This window comes from Carcharhinus amblyrhynchos, chromosome 14, assembly GCF_965287045.1.
Source record: "Carcharhinus amblyrhynchos chromosome 14, sCarAmb.v2.hapA, whole genome shotgun sequence".
In the NCBI taxonomy this organism is placed as follows: domain Eukaryota; kingdom Metazoa; phylum Chordata; class Chondrichthyes; order Carcharhiniformes; family Carcharhinidae; genus Carcharhinus; species Carcharhinus amblyrhynchos.
In genome coordinates, this window is record NC_137337.1 from 77,921,107 (window position 1) to 77,936,499 (window position 15,393).

A 15,393-nucleotide genomic window follows, 5' to 3' on the forward strand; every position below is an offset into this window, starting at 1 on the left:
CCGACATGTACTGAGTAAAAAGCAGCTCAAGACTGAAAACAAAGCAAATTGTCATTAATAATTGATGGAGTTCAATGCCATTAGCAGTTGGTAACACACAGCTTGTTCATTGGTAACATATTGAAATTCATTTGGTAGCATGTGCTATTCTGAGTGAGAATCTCTTTGGTAGCTGTCTTGTATTCAGGGTAGAAACTTCACTCTGTCAGATGTAGCATATGGGACCACTGCAACATTCCCACTGAAACTGATGTGCTTTGAAAATGGAAACTTTCACGGCAGGAAGCTGAGATTCCCTGGAGTCGGTCAATTCCACGGGCTGCCATAAGCTTCATTCATCTCTCGCTCCACTCAATGTCAAACACCTGGCATTAAGGCAACCTGGAAAACATTCCTCGAAAATGGGAGTTTTTTGCACCAAATTGTTAACATTTAAGATCTGAAGAACTTTCTTTAATCTAATTGGCATCAGCTTCAGCCAACAACAATCCAGAAATTTGAACAAAAAACTGTGGATCCGAAACTTTATAAGGGGGCAAATCTTAGTTCTCACATTTGTCAGAAAGGAATCCCTGGGTACTGTGATTATTTTCATTACTAATATACATAAATGTATTTCATGGAATGTGGCATTATTAAATGTACAAAAGGTTAATAGTAAGCAGGAAAAATGCCAAGTCAATATAAATACAGTTCCACAGAAGTGGTTCGATGGTTTCTGACCACTTCCTGTAGTAACTCACTCACAGAAATTGTGCAATAGAAAAGGCTAAAATTAATTGTCTATAATTAGAATATTTTCTGACATCTACCTACTGTTATGAGAAAGGCCTGCAAGTAACACTCGCAAATACCATCAATTTGATTTAATTTTCATAGGGCCAAACGTTGGTTTAAAAACTGACATTGCTTTGTGGTAATAATTCATTTTCTTCTCCATTGACCACTAGCTACTATGCATGTTTTCTTGATGTAGCAATTAAGAATGCGCTACAACCCACTCAAATGCTCCAACTGTGTCACGTACCCTGCAAAGACAACTGCCAGGGAAGAATGAGTGATCTCAAATTTGTCTGCGAGATGGTAAAAACCATTCTACCAGTATCAGTTTGGCAACCCACAAGCAAATTCATTATATGGAATGGGTTTTGAAGGGGATTGGTTATCCTACTTCAGTATTTGTGTCACAAAAGTACCGGCAAATATTAACATTCTGAACCTTTTGTTAGGTTCCTGTGACTGCTCATTTCCATGAAGTCAGAACAGTGTCCAACTGCGCTGGCTGATACAGCCAGACACGTGCCATCACTAGGGCACATCACTTCAACCAAGTAGCCTTTGTGCTGTCATAGCTACTATAGATTTATCAACAATTCACAGGACCACTTTAATGGCATAAGCAGACAGTTTATACGAACACAAGTAATTCAATCGACCAAAGGCAGAAGGACTCTGTAGTGGGTCTTAGAAATTAACTCCTTTGCTACTGAAGACAGCATTTGGTGCTCTTCTCATTAGCTCCTGGTCCTAGGAAGACACCAGATGGCAACTGTGCACAGAAGAGGTGTGCGGCAACAAACTAAATCACAATAGCAATGTGTACAGAATAAGTTAATTAATATAACCAACATTTAAATATATCTCATAGCAGTATTTCAGGAAGTGCTCAGAAAGATTATATAAAGGAACCATTCTGTGTTGATTTATTTACATTGGCATCTGAGTCTTGACTGACATGTTACCAAAAGGGAAATAGTATTACAAGTACTGGACACATCCAATAAAAGATAGGGGCCCTTACATCAGGAATTTGTTTTTGTATAAGATATGTGGCATTCGCTTAGCTGTTCTAGCGATGGTTACCAAGATTCAGATTACGATCTGATTTTCATCAGTTATGGTTAATAGAATGTAAAGTATTTTTGAGATCTGATATGATTGTTGATGGGGTAGCTTTGCAAATGGGCAAAAAATATTTTTCGCATAAGTTTCCCATTATGCTTGTATAAACATCCAATTTGAACCTATTCAGAGCTGAAATTATGAAAACTTTGATCTCTAATTTGATTTTTGCATATAGAGTGGTGGGGTGAAAGCAGTTTATTGCTAATGATAGATCTTGTTCAGTATTAATGATTTTATTTCAAAATCAAACATGTCAAGTTATTACTTTTCAAATCATTCCTTATGAATTTATTTTATTCTGAAGCAGTGAATTTCAGAAGTTCACCGTCCTGAAATATAGTAGTTAATGTTGATGTTTTCAATTATTTCAATCTTTCAGTGAATTAAATAATGTGTGAAAATAAAAGAAACTTGAAGATCATGGCAAAATCTGGTTGAATTTGTGATTAATATTTGATGATCACCTTTAACAGCATTCAGCTTCAATGACAAATGGCAGTGTTGTACTTTACAAAGTATTACGAGGTGTAAAGTTAAATACAATTTCTAAACATTGCACATCACACTGTAGTTGCCTTGCTGCATAACACAATAACTTTTCCATGATGCAGTCAATGGGAAATCAGCAGTTAATAACATATTAAATGGCAAAATTTTGTATTTACAGTCAGTGTTCATGACTGTAAAGTGCTGGAATTAGTAATCGTTTTCAAAGAGCAAAAACAATGGGTGAAATTTTACCAGCACGTCTGCCTGAAGTTCGTATGGTTCCACCCAAAGCCAATGGAGAATGCAGTTCTCCAAGCCTCACCCGCTACTGGAATGAGGGCAGGCATGCCGGTAAAATTGTGGCCAATGCTTTTGCATAGTTGATTCCATTTAAGTGAACCACGTTACACTGACACCTGTTCCATTTACTGTTCATGAAAAAAAAGGTTAAAGCAATTTGCAGTTTAAATCGACATCACCCTCCCTAACAGAAAGAAAATCAAGTCAATGTTAAACTGTTCACCATGTTACCAGAACAAGTAAGTAATCACACCAAATTAATAAAAGAAAAATACTGCAGACACTGCAAATCTGAACTAAACAGAAAATGCCGAAATGTCCACTAACTTTGGGCAGGAATTTCTGGACTGAGTCTGTATGACTCAGACAGAGTTCTTCTCCAGCTCCGAAGATTGGACTGGAAATCTCTGCTTCTTGCTCCACAGATGCTGTCAGACCTGTTGAGCTTTCCAACATTTTTGGCTTTTATTTCTTCTGATGTCCTCTCCCGCCCCCCCCACCCCTGCCGTTTCATTTTTAATGGTAGCTTTCACAGTCTCAATTTTGCACACTTAGCTGCCTTTACTTTGTGATTCTGTAGCCTCATAAATGGTAAGAAAAATGATTCCTAAAGATTGCTTTTGATTGATGCACAAATGACTGTGGCTGTTTAAAGAACATAATGCAGTGGGTGTGTGTCCATCATTGAAGTTTGGAACAACTGACAGCCCAAGTTAAATGCTAGTTTAGCCATGTGGGCCATACCAAAATATAGTTGTTCAACTTCTGCTAATGATAATCCTGTGTTCATATGTCCTGAATGTTTGTGGTGCACTTTGATCGCTGCAAACTCACACTGACCCAACTCTACAGCCAATTAATACTTTTTGATGTGGTGTCATGTCGTAGTATAGGGAATGCATAACAGCATGGTCCTATAAACAGCAATCAGGTAAAATGACCAGATAATCTATTTTAGTGATATGTTGGTTGAGAGATATATTTTGGCAAGCATATGAGGGGCAAACCCCTACTCTCCTCTAAAATAGTGCCACTGTACCTTTTACATCCACCTGAGAGCAGAGAGGGGGACCACAGCTTAACGAATCATCTGACAATAGCGCACTGGAGGATCAGCCTGGATTACATGCTCCAGCCTTTGGAGTGGGACTTGAAACAAAAACCTTACTCAAAGGCAAGAGTGTTGCCCCCTTTGCCATAACTGACACAAAAAATTGCTCAGAGGACACTTTAGATCCCTGGCCGCTTTTTAAATATACCTGGAGTGAAGTGTGGAATGGAGGCAGTAACTGTAATATGTATAAAATAAATTTCCTGAGGAAGGAGTGCCACAATAGTTGAGATCCTGACTTTTCATCTCAGATGGGATGAAAGTCTCCCTTATCTAATGCCTGGATAAGTCCTACAAGAATGAATTTCAACATTTTCAATCTAGTTGCAACACAAAACAAAACTAGCCATCTGACTCAGAGGAGCCATTTTGTGGGAAGTAGAAAAAATAATTACAACTGTGTATTGGGAAATGGTCTAGTTAGCTTGGGACCCAGGCATCTTTTTGGGTACAGTTGTATGAATGGGATAGCAATATCTTGTCCAGTGGCTTTAAGGATCACATGTAAGCTCAATTGCGCATCTAAAAGTAGTATTCCCAACTAGACTGCTAAGGACAGTTACAGACAAGACATCAGAGAATTGCTACTGCCAGTAGAAGTATACTCCAGCATTTTCTGAGAATGGAGGAGTGAAATAATGACTGCAGATATTGAATTCTGACATCAAACCCAATTTGCTTGCTTCTCCATCTGTGTTGAATGAAACCTTTACAATGGTGGGTTGGGCAGCATCCATAACATGCACTTTCAATTCAAAGCAGTCACTATAAAACTACCCCTGGGAAGAATCAAAGATGTGATTACCCCGATTGCCATGAGCACAAATCATATTCTATAGCCCAGTGCTTTCATATAAGTATTTTTGCTTTCCTCCACAAATGGTGATCACGATATATTTTCACAGTAACTTCATTGCAGTGTTAATGTAAGCCTACTTGGGACACTAAAAAATAAACTTGAAACTTTAAGATCAGATCAGAAACCATAAATCTTGATGTGAATTTCTTAAAGATTGCAAAGGCACTGAATAAGTTTGGAACATTATTAGTCAGAGAGGTTAGAAAACAATTAATACTGAAGAGGGGAGGTGTGGATTATAAATAATAATAAAAATAAGAATTAGAAGAGGTTAGGAGAAAGAAAGCTGAGAACAACATGAAAGCAAACAGTAAAACATTCACAAGTTTATCAGCTGAAATAAATGGATCCTCAAAGATGAGTGTCAAGTTGCAGATCAGGAAATAACAGGGTATTTAATACGCACGGTGCACTGTTTTTCTACTAAAGAGATGGATATTGGAAATCTTGAGTTTGCGAATGAGCATTGTGATGAATAAAGAGGGTTTTTAAAAAGACTTAAAGTAATTAAGCTAAAGGGGAAAAAAAAAACATCAGGATCTGCCAAGATATATCCTAGGATCCTGATGGAGCTGCAAGTGGAAATTGAGGAGGGCTGAGAAATAATATTTCAGGATTTTGCTGAATGTGCCAGAAAACTGGAATGGCCAATGTAGTTTCCATTTTTTTTTTTGAAAATGAGGTTGAGCTAATCCGGATAATTATAGGCCAGTCTTAATATCTGTGGAACATTTTACAATCTTTAATTAAGGATGAAATCACCATCTCTGAAGATAACTATCAAAAATCATACCAGTCAGCAGGAATTTTAAACTTTTTTTTAAGGAAGTGGCAGAAGTTATAGGTGGAGAAAATGCAATGGATGTAAAGTACATGGACTCTAGAAAAGCCTTTAACAAGGGATTACTGAAGAAGATCTCACAAGAAATATGAAATATGAAAGTTAAAAATAATGATTAGTCTTTATAAAATGAAGACTTTTGCGAGAGTACTATGTGCAGAACTGAGCAGTGCACTAACAGCAATTCTAAGGTTTTAGAGAGAACGCAATGGAGTTACACTAGGAAGCTGTCTGATATGATTAAATAAAAGTACAAAAAACATCAGTGGGATGCAGATTACTGAGGAATATGACACGGTAAGTAGGTAGCATTCTTTCCAGCAAGTAAGTGTCATGAACAAGAGTCAAAGACAAAAGACTAATTACAAATGAAAGGGAAGCAGGGAAAAAATGTTTACAGGCTGCTTTGAGGATATAGCATTATTTTCTGGGTTGAAGGCCGAGGCAAAATCTATATGGTAAGATTTGATGTATGGATAAAGGAAAAACTGTTGAAGGGACATGAGAACGGGGTGGTTAAATTTTATTGGACCTGTTTACTTGCAGTGAGTGCAAACACTGGCACTGATTTATTGGATTAAATACCATGTTTTCACGTTCTAACTCCTATGTATTTCGATGTTACATTTTCAGATTTAAAACAAAAACTAAAAGAAATGAAATCACAAAATTTTGTATTCATTTCTAAATGTCAATTCATTTCACATAACAACATATAGCATTGAATTTTAATGTACATTTTCGCCAACAATGTAGTGCACTTCTTAAATCAGCTAGTTCAAATAACATTTTCTGCTTTACATTCTTTGAGTATATTAAGTACACTGACTAAGGCCCTAATTCCAGTGAAATATCTGTGCTTTACACTTTGCTCTGAAGCAAGCATATCTTCAGCGGTGGATCTGATCACAATACCCATTTTCTAATCTGGTTAACAATTCACTGTTGAGCTTCTGAAGTGCTCGCTAATGTAAACCCCAATAGAAAAATTACTTCAGCAATACATGTCTGGAGGTGAACCACTGGAATCACAGTTTGTTGTACATCAAGAATGTATTCATTCCAACTTCATATGATCTGATTGAAATGAAACACTGAACCAAGGTAAACCAAAATGTTTGCTTGTTGGGCTAAGAATAATTTACAACTGACGCCTGATTGCAAAATTCTTTTCACTTTCATTTTAGGAATTCTTAAAGCCCTCACTATTCCTATTTCTAAGTTTAGAGACAGCTTCCCTTCTAAACTATAGCTAATCACTCATGAGTTAGAAACTATTATAATTTTATTATAATTAAAACAGAAAGCAACCTGGGTCAAATCGCCTTTTGAAATTCTCCTCATTCCAAATGAATTTTCTTAACTCCTTCTGTTCAATATATCCTTGTTGACTCAGTCAAGATCAGAAATTCAGCATATGAGTGAATCTGTGGTGAGTCCTTCCATGGTAGTCCAAAGAGTTGAATTCTACCAATCTACATTTCCCTCCGATTACACATGCAGAAATGAAGTAGTTTATTGCTGTACCATATTGGCACTGCGATAGGGTAAGGACCTACCTGCTTATGTAACTGGGTTGAGTGGTTATAAAGTGTTGCACTTTAACTTAATGAGAGACAAGAAATAAGGGGTTCAGCTGAGGGCATAGTTTTACAAATAAAGGTAGAATAAAATACCTGTTAAACTCAGTTCAAGTATTCAAAAATTTAAAAATACTCAAACACAAACAAAATACTGCAGATGCTAGAAATCTGAAATAAAAATAGTAATTGCTGAAAAGACTCAGCAGGTCTGACAGCATCTGTGAGAGAGAAAGAGTTAAATATTATGGGCATTCTGAAGAAGAGTCATATGAACTGAAAACATTAACTCCGTTTCTCTTTCCACAGATGCTGTCAGACTTGCTGAGTCTTTCCAGCATTTTCCATTTGTGTTTGAGTCAGGAGGTAGGTAGAGAACTGTTGGTGAGTCATCTCCCCCGACTCAGTAGCTAAATATACCAGTGGCATACTGATCTGCACAAGCCATGGCCATCGCAGATTTCCATGCCTTAGGAGATTCAATAAATCTGGCAGAGGCAATGCTGGTGCGTTCCCAATTCTTTCTATCCACATAATCGTGTTAGAAACTGAGTATGTCAAGAGAAACAGAGAAAGGTTATTGGGTGATGATAGGATCAAATTGGAATATAATGTCTTGATACCATCAAATTTCACACAAAGAAGTCATTCACCTGTGTACCAATAAGCTAAAGATAGCGTGATTCCCTATTTTTGGACCAATAATTGAGGAAAGAGAAATAAATTGGGGGAAAAGAATAGCTAATAATGGTTACACATAGGGCACAAAAAAAGTCCACCTTAATCCCCAAATGCGCAAGTTTTTTTTACATTAAAAATTTCTGGCAAACTTTAATAAATTATGTACTACAAGATGCAAAATGTAAGGGAGTCAGGACATCACTGTAGGATAATGCCTATTACTGATTTAATTTAGCTAATTATGTACATAAACTGGCTACAGAAAGTGCCGACCTTGAAAATCAACTCTTATATTGACAGAAAAGGTTTACATACATTACAGAGCAAAAGCACAGCGAAAATAAAACCTTGGATCCATTGCCTCTGACAACTAAATTTCAACCATAATTCACTTCTGCAGTGTGGGCTGCAGCCAGGCATGCCCTATATATTGCATAACTAAAACTCTTTATTCCTATCCTGTCTGTACAGGTAAAATTTAAGGAGCAATGGGTATGGAGTAGCACAATCAGTTACAGATTGGCTTTTCCCCCAGGACAAGTTCAAATCTAACCGGGGAGATAGGTTGAACGTCACCTGTGTTGTGAAATGAATTTGGGTCATCTCAACCCAGTTCTCAGTGGGCATGAACACATGACTCAATACTGCCATGTTATTCAGACAGATGCTAGATGTGAGAATGGGGAAAGCACATGACAATGATAAGTCAAAGGTGTCTTAAGTGCATTATTGAGACTTCAGTCTGCATCCTTTCATGTCCTTCCTGACCTGGAAATGCTTGTTTCTTTCATTGTGTGACTGAAATCGACACTAACAAAATCACACCTTCCTTAGAAAACATCTAATGGTTATATTTTCATTGTTTCCAGCTCTCCCCTGCTGCACAAAGCAGTGTGCCAGGAGTATCAAGACAGAAGTTTGAATAGTTAGGGACATAACACAACTACCTATCTGATCTAGCCCTGCATACATAGACAGAGAAGCCACTGCAGAAGATATGCTGGCTATACCAGGCAAGAGATGGAACCCTGCTCTGGAACAGCAAAACAACTGTAGCATCAGTGTCAAACTAAAATCACTTTGCAGCAAAACAAACTGTGGAGAAATACTTCAATTACTTCAAATAGTTTCAAAAGCGATGTTCAAATGAAATATCACACTGCAACATCAATAAATTTTTATTGAGAAAATAAATGAACTCAATGTAGTAGTTACAACATAAACTATTGAATGTCCTCTCAGGGATTCAAAGGCTTTGCATTGACCTCAAGTTTCACTTTTAATATTCTGGCTCTGGATAACCAATGAAAAACAAACTCAAAAAAACCAAAACTTACACATTTCTCCACAAGTATGTATGCCATCTAGAAACTTAAATCCCCCGAAAAATAATTCAATGCGACTTGTGCGTGTAATTTGAATATAAATCATTACGTCACATCCAGCTCAGTAAATTCAGTTTAATCACCAATTTATTGCTATGGATAAGTGTAGATTCCCTTGTTTACTTTCATATTGTAAAAAAAGTTATTAGTTAACTGTAATTTTGGTGGTGTAATTGGATGGCATGGTAGCACAGTGGTTAGCACTGCTGCTTCACAGCTCCAGGGGCTTGGGTTTGATTCCCAGCTTGGGTCACTGTCTGTATGGAGTTTGCACGTTCTCCTCATGTCTGGGTGGGCTTCTTCCAGGTGCTCCGGTTTCCTCCCATAGTCCAAAGATGTGCGGGTTAGGTTGATTGGCTGTGCTAAAAAATTGCCTCCCAGTGTCTTGAGATGTGCAGGTTAGAGGGATTAGTGGGTAAATATGAAGGGATATGGGGGTAGGGCCTAAGTGGGATTGTGGTCAGTGCAGACTCGATGGGCCAAATGGCCTTTTTCTATACTATAGGGTATCTATGATTTCTATAGTATCATTACTCCTCTGATCTTTCATTGCTTTGGAAATTCACTCATTTTACCTTCATCTGTACATCCTTCACTTTTCAGTATGTTGACTAAAACAAAACTTTGAAGGAGGAATGCACATCTATAGCTTATTTTTGAGCAGAAATGATTCAGTCTTACTCCTTCCAACTGGTAAAATAAACCAGAACGTTACCATACTTTATTCTAAATATATTAGGGAACTCATTGTTCAATGTTTAAAGGTTATTTTTAACTCTAGAAAAATCCGAATCATTTCACCTGGAATGGAAATTCAGGTAAGGGACTGACTTCATCTTTTCAGCATTAGCTTTTTCCCAATCAGGTTTTTAATTAACTAGCTTGAATACAAATTTGTTTACTAACACACTAGTGTGCAAATATAATTCTGTACCGTTTTATTAACATTTGGTGTAAATAGAGCACTCTCCAAAAGTATTTTGTGGTAGAAATTCAACACACTTAAACTTTTACTTTAAGTACATAAACTTTCCTTGTAAAAAAGCAATAACAACACAAACAGCCAAATAGCAACAGCATAGTAATATTCCTCCATACACACTAGTAAAAGGTTTGTGTGAGACCCCTGTCTTTTTCCTCCCATGGAAGGGACATTGACTTGTACCAATTTGTGGTTGGATAAGGGGTCCCATAAAAGAAATTGGGTTTTTTAAAAATCTTCTATCAATATTGACCTTGGAAGAAGTGCTGTGCAGTGCAGATTCAGAATGTTACAGGAACTCTTGAGGGTTAGGTTATGAAGAGAGACTACATAAACTAGATTCCTATAATTCCCTGAAATATAGATGGTCTGCGGGTGATTCAATTGAGGTTTTGAAAGGAATTGATAGGGTGGATGGAGAAAACATTTTCCACTGGGAAAGAATCTTGGAAACCTTAAAAACTATGCGAGGTCATTCAGAAGAGATGGCAGGAAGCATTTCTTCAATGAGAAGGTGACAGAAATGTGGAACTCTTCCTCTCTCAAAAAATGAGATGCTGGCTCAATTAATAATTCTAAATCTGAGATCAATAAGATTTTTACTAGCTGGACAAAGATAAAGAAGAATAAGGAGACAGGGCAAGTGGATGGAGCTAAGATACAGATCAGCCATGGCTTTATTAAATGTGGAAGAATCTTGAGTGGCTAAATGGCCTACTGCTGTTTCCTATATATTATAGAGTGAGTGACGCGAGTGAGGGCATTAAAGATGGTTCTGATTCAAGCAATTTCTGTCAGAATGCCTCACTTCCTTGATGCATGATGACACAAGGCGATTAGCGACTGTGACATGGATGTTGCAGGTTTATAGATAAATAGTTAATTAAAGGAAACTCCACACCCACTATGTCACATAGCCACTAAAGTAGCTATTATGAATAGAATTGCATGTAGGTAAAATAGTTGCGCCTTCTTGGATGCATGAGGCAAAGACTTTTTAATCTACAGTAAAACCAAACATTTAAATTCAATCTGAAAACTGATTTACTGGGGAAAACAAATTTTATCTGGAATATTATAACTGCAAAACAAAAATGTGATTTTTTTCATGAAACTCTTACCCCAATTAGTTTGACAATAATTATTTTGTTTTGCCTTCAAACTACCAATTGCTGATTTAATACTCTCAGATTGCTTGTCCTTCTTATGCATTTGAGTGGTTTGTAAATGTCATGCTACATAAACAAAGGTCGATGAAATATTTGCAGATAATTCTGAATACGTATTTACTGCAATTACCTATAGCGCATGCATTCATTTCTAGAAGTTAAATTTTAAATTGCAAGAGATTTTCACCCTAAAAGGAGGTTAATAGCAGCTTTCCTGTATTTAAAATCTGCTACATTGAAAACTCTGATTCACAAGCAATTTATTATGAAACCACCACTGGGCTATCTACATGGAGTAAATTATTGCTGAGAAAATGAGGCTCCTGCTGCTACTTTAAGTATGCATTTTGCATTTGGGTGCATTTAATGCAAATGACTGTGCTTAACTGTGCTCTTGAAGGGGAAATTATGGGCAGATTCAGGGATGGCTCCAAAATATCACTGCAACTAACAAACATCACTTTATCATCTTGATCTCAATAAGGTTAGGATCTGAAACTATTTTCAACTTCCATTCTATTAAAAAAGCAGCTGTGAAGACTGTGGCAGGTTTACTCATCTAAAAAGATAACAAAAGTTAGAATTTTCCTTTTGTTCCCATTCAGAGCATACAGAGAAAAGCTCCAAGCTGCAGACTTAAAGTTTACAATCACTTGTTTTATTCTGGAGAATACATTATACATTAAGACTATCGTTTATAACTAGTAAAATATTTACAGCTATCGCAAATTGTTTGTGCCTCTCCAACTTACTTCCCTCTGTCCATCAAAGCACAAATTCATAATAGAACATCTTTCCCAACAGAATGACCATTTTCTTGTAATTCATTCAGATGTCCACTCCTTACGCGCCAGCCTAAACAAACTATTCAACCATGGATGGTACAGGGAGTGGAGTGAATCCCATCAATATCCACATGCATGAATTTCCATGGAGAACAACTAAATACGAAGAAAGGGATCCCTCACTTTTATCCCTTCCCTAACCTAGGGATAATGAAGCTAAATGTGACACTCCCATCACAGAAATGGCTAAGATCAACTAAAACCAGCACTGACCAAAGATGCTCACTTTCCTGACCTTTCCAAAGTAGGCAGACTCGCACAAGATGTAAAATAAACCTTTACAAGGTTTACAAAATGAAAACAGAATCCACATGTAAAGATCAAATACAATTTTTCTCCCCTGCCCCACAAGTTGTGCTGTCCCAATCGTTCCTGGCTAAATACGTAACAGTCCAAGGACGGCAATTGGGTCCATAATTGATTGTAAATGACAGTCGTGTTCATTGCAAATCTGATTACAGTTAAGGAAAGGAACTCGAGTTTAGTCACGTACAGGTGTGAAGAGGTATCTTTGCAAGTTTAAGCACGCAAGTAAAAAAATGAATTCCAACTCTCCGCAACATACTAAGTATATTTTACATCTGTCATTTGTATTGCTCCTAAATTTATGCATTTAATATTGCACATTAATTCCCAATGTTTACTGTGAAATGGTACTCATTTGGGAAATTAAACACATTAGTTATCCAACTACTGCATTATTTAAAAAATAAAAATAGAATTACATGGAAAAATTAAAAATGCACTTTTACAAATAACATTACTGCGCTGTAAATTAAATCTGTGCAAATGGAATATTTCTGCTTGAAAAGGTTTTGTTATCCTCTGCACTCTTAAATATACATTGCCTTTTTCTGCAACAAGGAAGACAATAGCCTTAACAGCTAACTGATCACCATATCAATGGCACATGCCACAACAGAAAAGCACTAGTTTATTTGATTGATCATGGTAGATAAACCCCAAATAACAGAGAAATTAACAAATGCTTGACATTTGCTCAACATCCATTATTCTGACACTACTTCAGAATTTCAAAGCTTGAAAGCACGCTTAATCAACATTCATATTCCCCAGTGAACCACAGGCACCATATTGTGCCCCGCCTAAGCACTGATGAAAACTGCATATTAGCCATTTCCAAAACGTTCTGGGACTGTACACGGAGCTCCTGCAATCTCTTGTTCTGCACTTTCTTTTAAACATTTCGAAGAGTAAAGCATCTGCCAGTTGGACTCTGGGGATGTATGCAAATTGAACTGAATGCAGTTATACAGGCAGGGTACCTTCAGATCAAACTTCATTCAAGGGGGCAGAAAAGGACTGAACAGGCCTCTCCCTGGACAGAAACCTGCGGGAATTTCTGCAACACCATTGGGAGATTTACCAAAGCTTCAGACTACAGACAATCTCCAATTCAAATCTCTAGCATAGCTGTACCCTTGTCACTACTCTCAGTCCTAGCTGCACTCTTTCCATTCCAGTTTCTGTAGACACTAGACAGGACAGTGCAGCTAAGCAGGAGGTGCACAATTTGCATGCTGTCGAATTGTGAAAGGGTAACAGTGACAGCACTGTGTCGAATTCTTTTCCCTCTAGAACTTTTAACTCTGTAGGGTAGCATAGTTGACAGATGACACCCCAACATCTGTGTTACGTATACTGCACAGCTGAGGAACTTTGCTTTGTGTTGTATTCGCTGGCACATGACCTTATCTAAAATTATACAGCAAAGATGAATTTAAAATTCATAAGTAATTCTACCAAAGATGACAGCAGGTAATAAAAAATCAAAGTTCACTTTTAATATCCTTATCATCTCTGTAAATTACTAAACATAGCTGAAGGTAATATTTTAAAAAATTAGATCCAAAAAGATAATTTAGTCACTTGGAGGGGGGGGGTAAAAGTTTTACAAAAGAATTGTTTGTCATTACTAGAATGGGTAAGACATACATAATAAATTATCCCATAGACCATGTCTGACAAAATTATTTTAAACTAATAAGAGGCCAAGTATGAAAATTAATCTCAAAATACAGTATTCGTCGAAAACGTACTTTCAAATTCATCATTGGTAAACTGTAGTGAGATGTCAAAGATATCAATTTAAAAGGAAATTAACTAGTTTCTCAAGACAAGGTTTCAAGGGTCAATGATAATTTTTCAGCTATTTAAATGTCAGTAAACGATATAAAAGTTTTACTCCAACAGAATAAAACTCAGCACGAAGGTAATTATAGCAAGATGTTTTAGATATCCAAATTATTTGTTACATGACCCGACAGCCATTAGCATTGTGCAGGCTTTAAACACATCATTGTTGATCTTTAATTTGCAGCCAATCAGCCTCCCCTCGGCCTCCCACCCAAAAAAATAAATTGTTTGAATTATCTGTGGCAATATTTGATCGCTGAGCCTTTCCTGCATTCAAGGCACAAATGTAAAAATACATTTCTATCCTGAAGCTGCTGGACTGGGTATTTCAGTTACAGTGCTATTCTGCTAACTGTATTTCCTTGCATAAAACACAAGGGGAAACTGTAGTTAGTGTATAGAAACAGAATTTTCTTCATTAAATCTACTCAAGCAGATATTAAAGATGCATTTAATATACTGTGAATGGTCGGTGGCCACCACCAACTGTGACAGACCAGTTACTGATGAGCTGCCGCTGGACGTCCTTCTCAGCATGAATCTGTGTCTTAGTCTGCTGAAGGACAGTGATAGCTTCCCATGTGAGCAGCTCTATTCATCTCTGAAGTATTTACTAAATCACAAGCCCCTGTGCAGAAACCAAGCAGCTCAACGCATGCTAACAAATGATGGATGGCCTAGTCAATCCGTTATGTCTTGAAGCGTGATTTCCTGCCATTCCTATCACAAAACCCCCAGAGTATAGCATACTGATCGGACATAGAAAATATATTTTGCAGGCACTGTAAAGAGTGGCAGGAGTCCTTCCCATCAGGGCCTTAAAACTGTATTAGTTTTTGTGTGGTTCCTGAAACCTGAGAAAGTAATAAAAAAAACTATGCCTAGATGTGCACAAGTCATTAATTACATGCAGATATTGAACCTCATCACTGAAAGAATAACTGCTGCAAGTAAAAATACTCTTGGCTAACTTCATAAAAATATCAGGTACATTTTATAATCTTTGCAGCATGAATGTTACAAAATCAGCTCAGTTGAGAGCAATACTTAATAGAATAAAAGTAAACTCTACATGCAGGCCTTTAATAT

The 15,393-nt window shown here is 37.0% G+C and overlaps 1 protein-coding gene across 3 annotated transcripts in view; it reads right to left on the bottom strand.

Annotated features, from left to right (window-relative positions):
* The window catches only part of cdin1 (CDAN1 interacting nuclease 1), a 134,366-nt gene that overhangs the window by 100,733 nt on the left and 18,240 nt on the right, over positions 1-15,393 (bottom strand). The gene's annotated exons all lie outside the window — the stretch shown is intronic.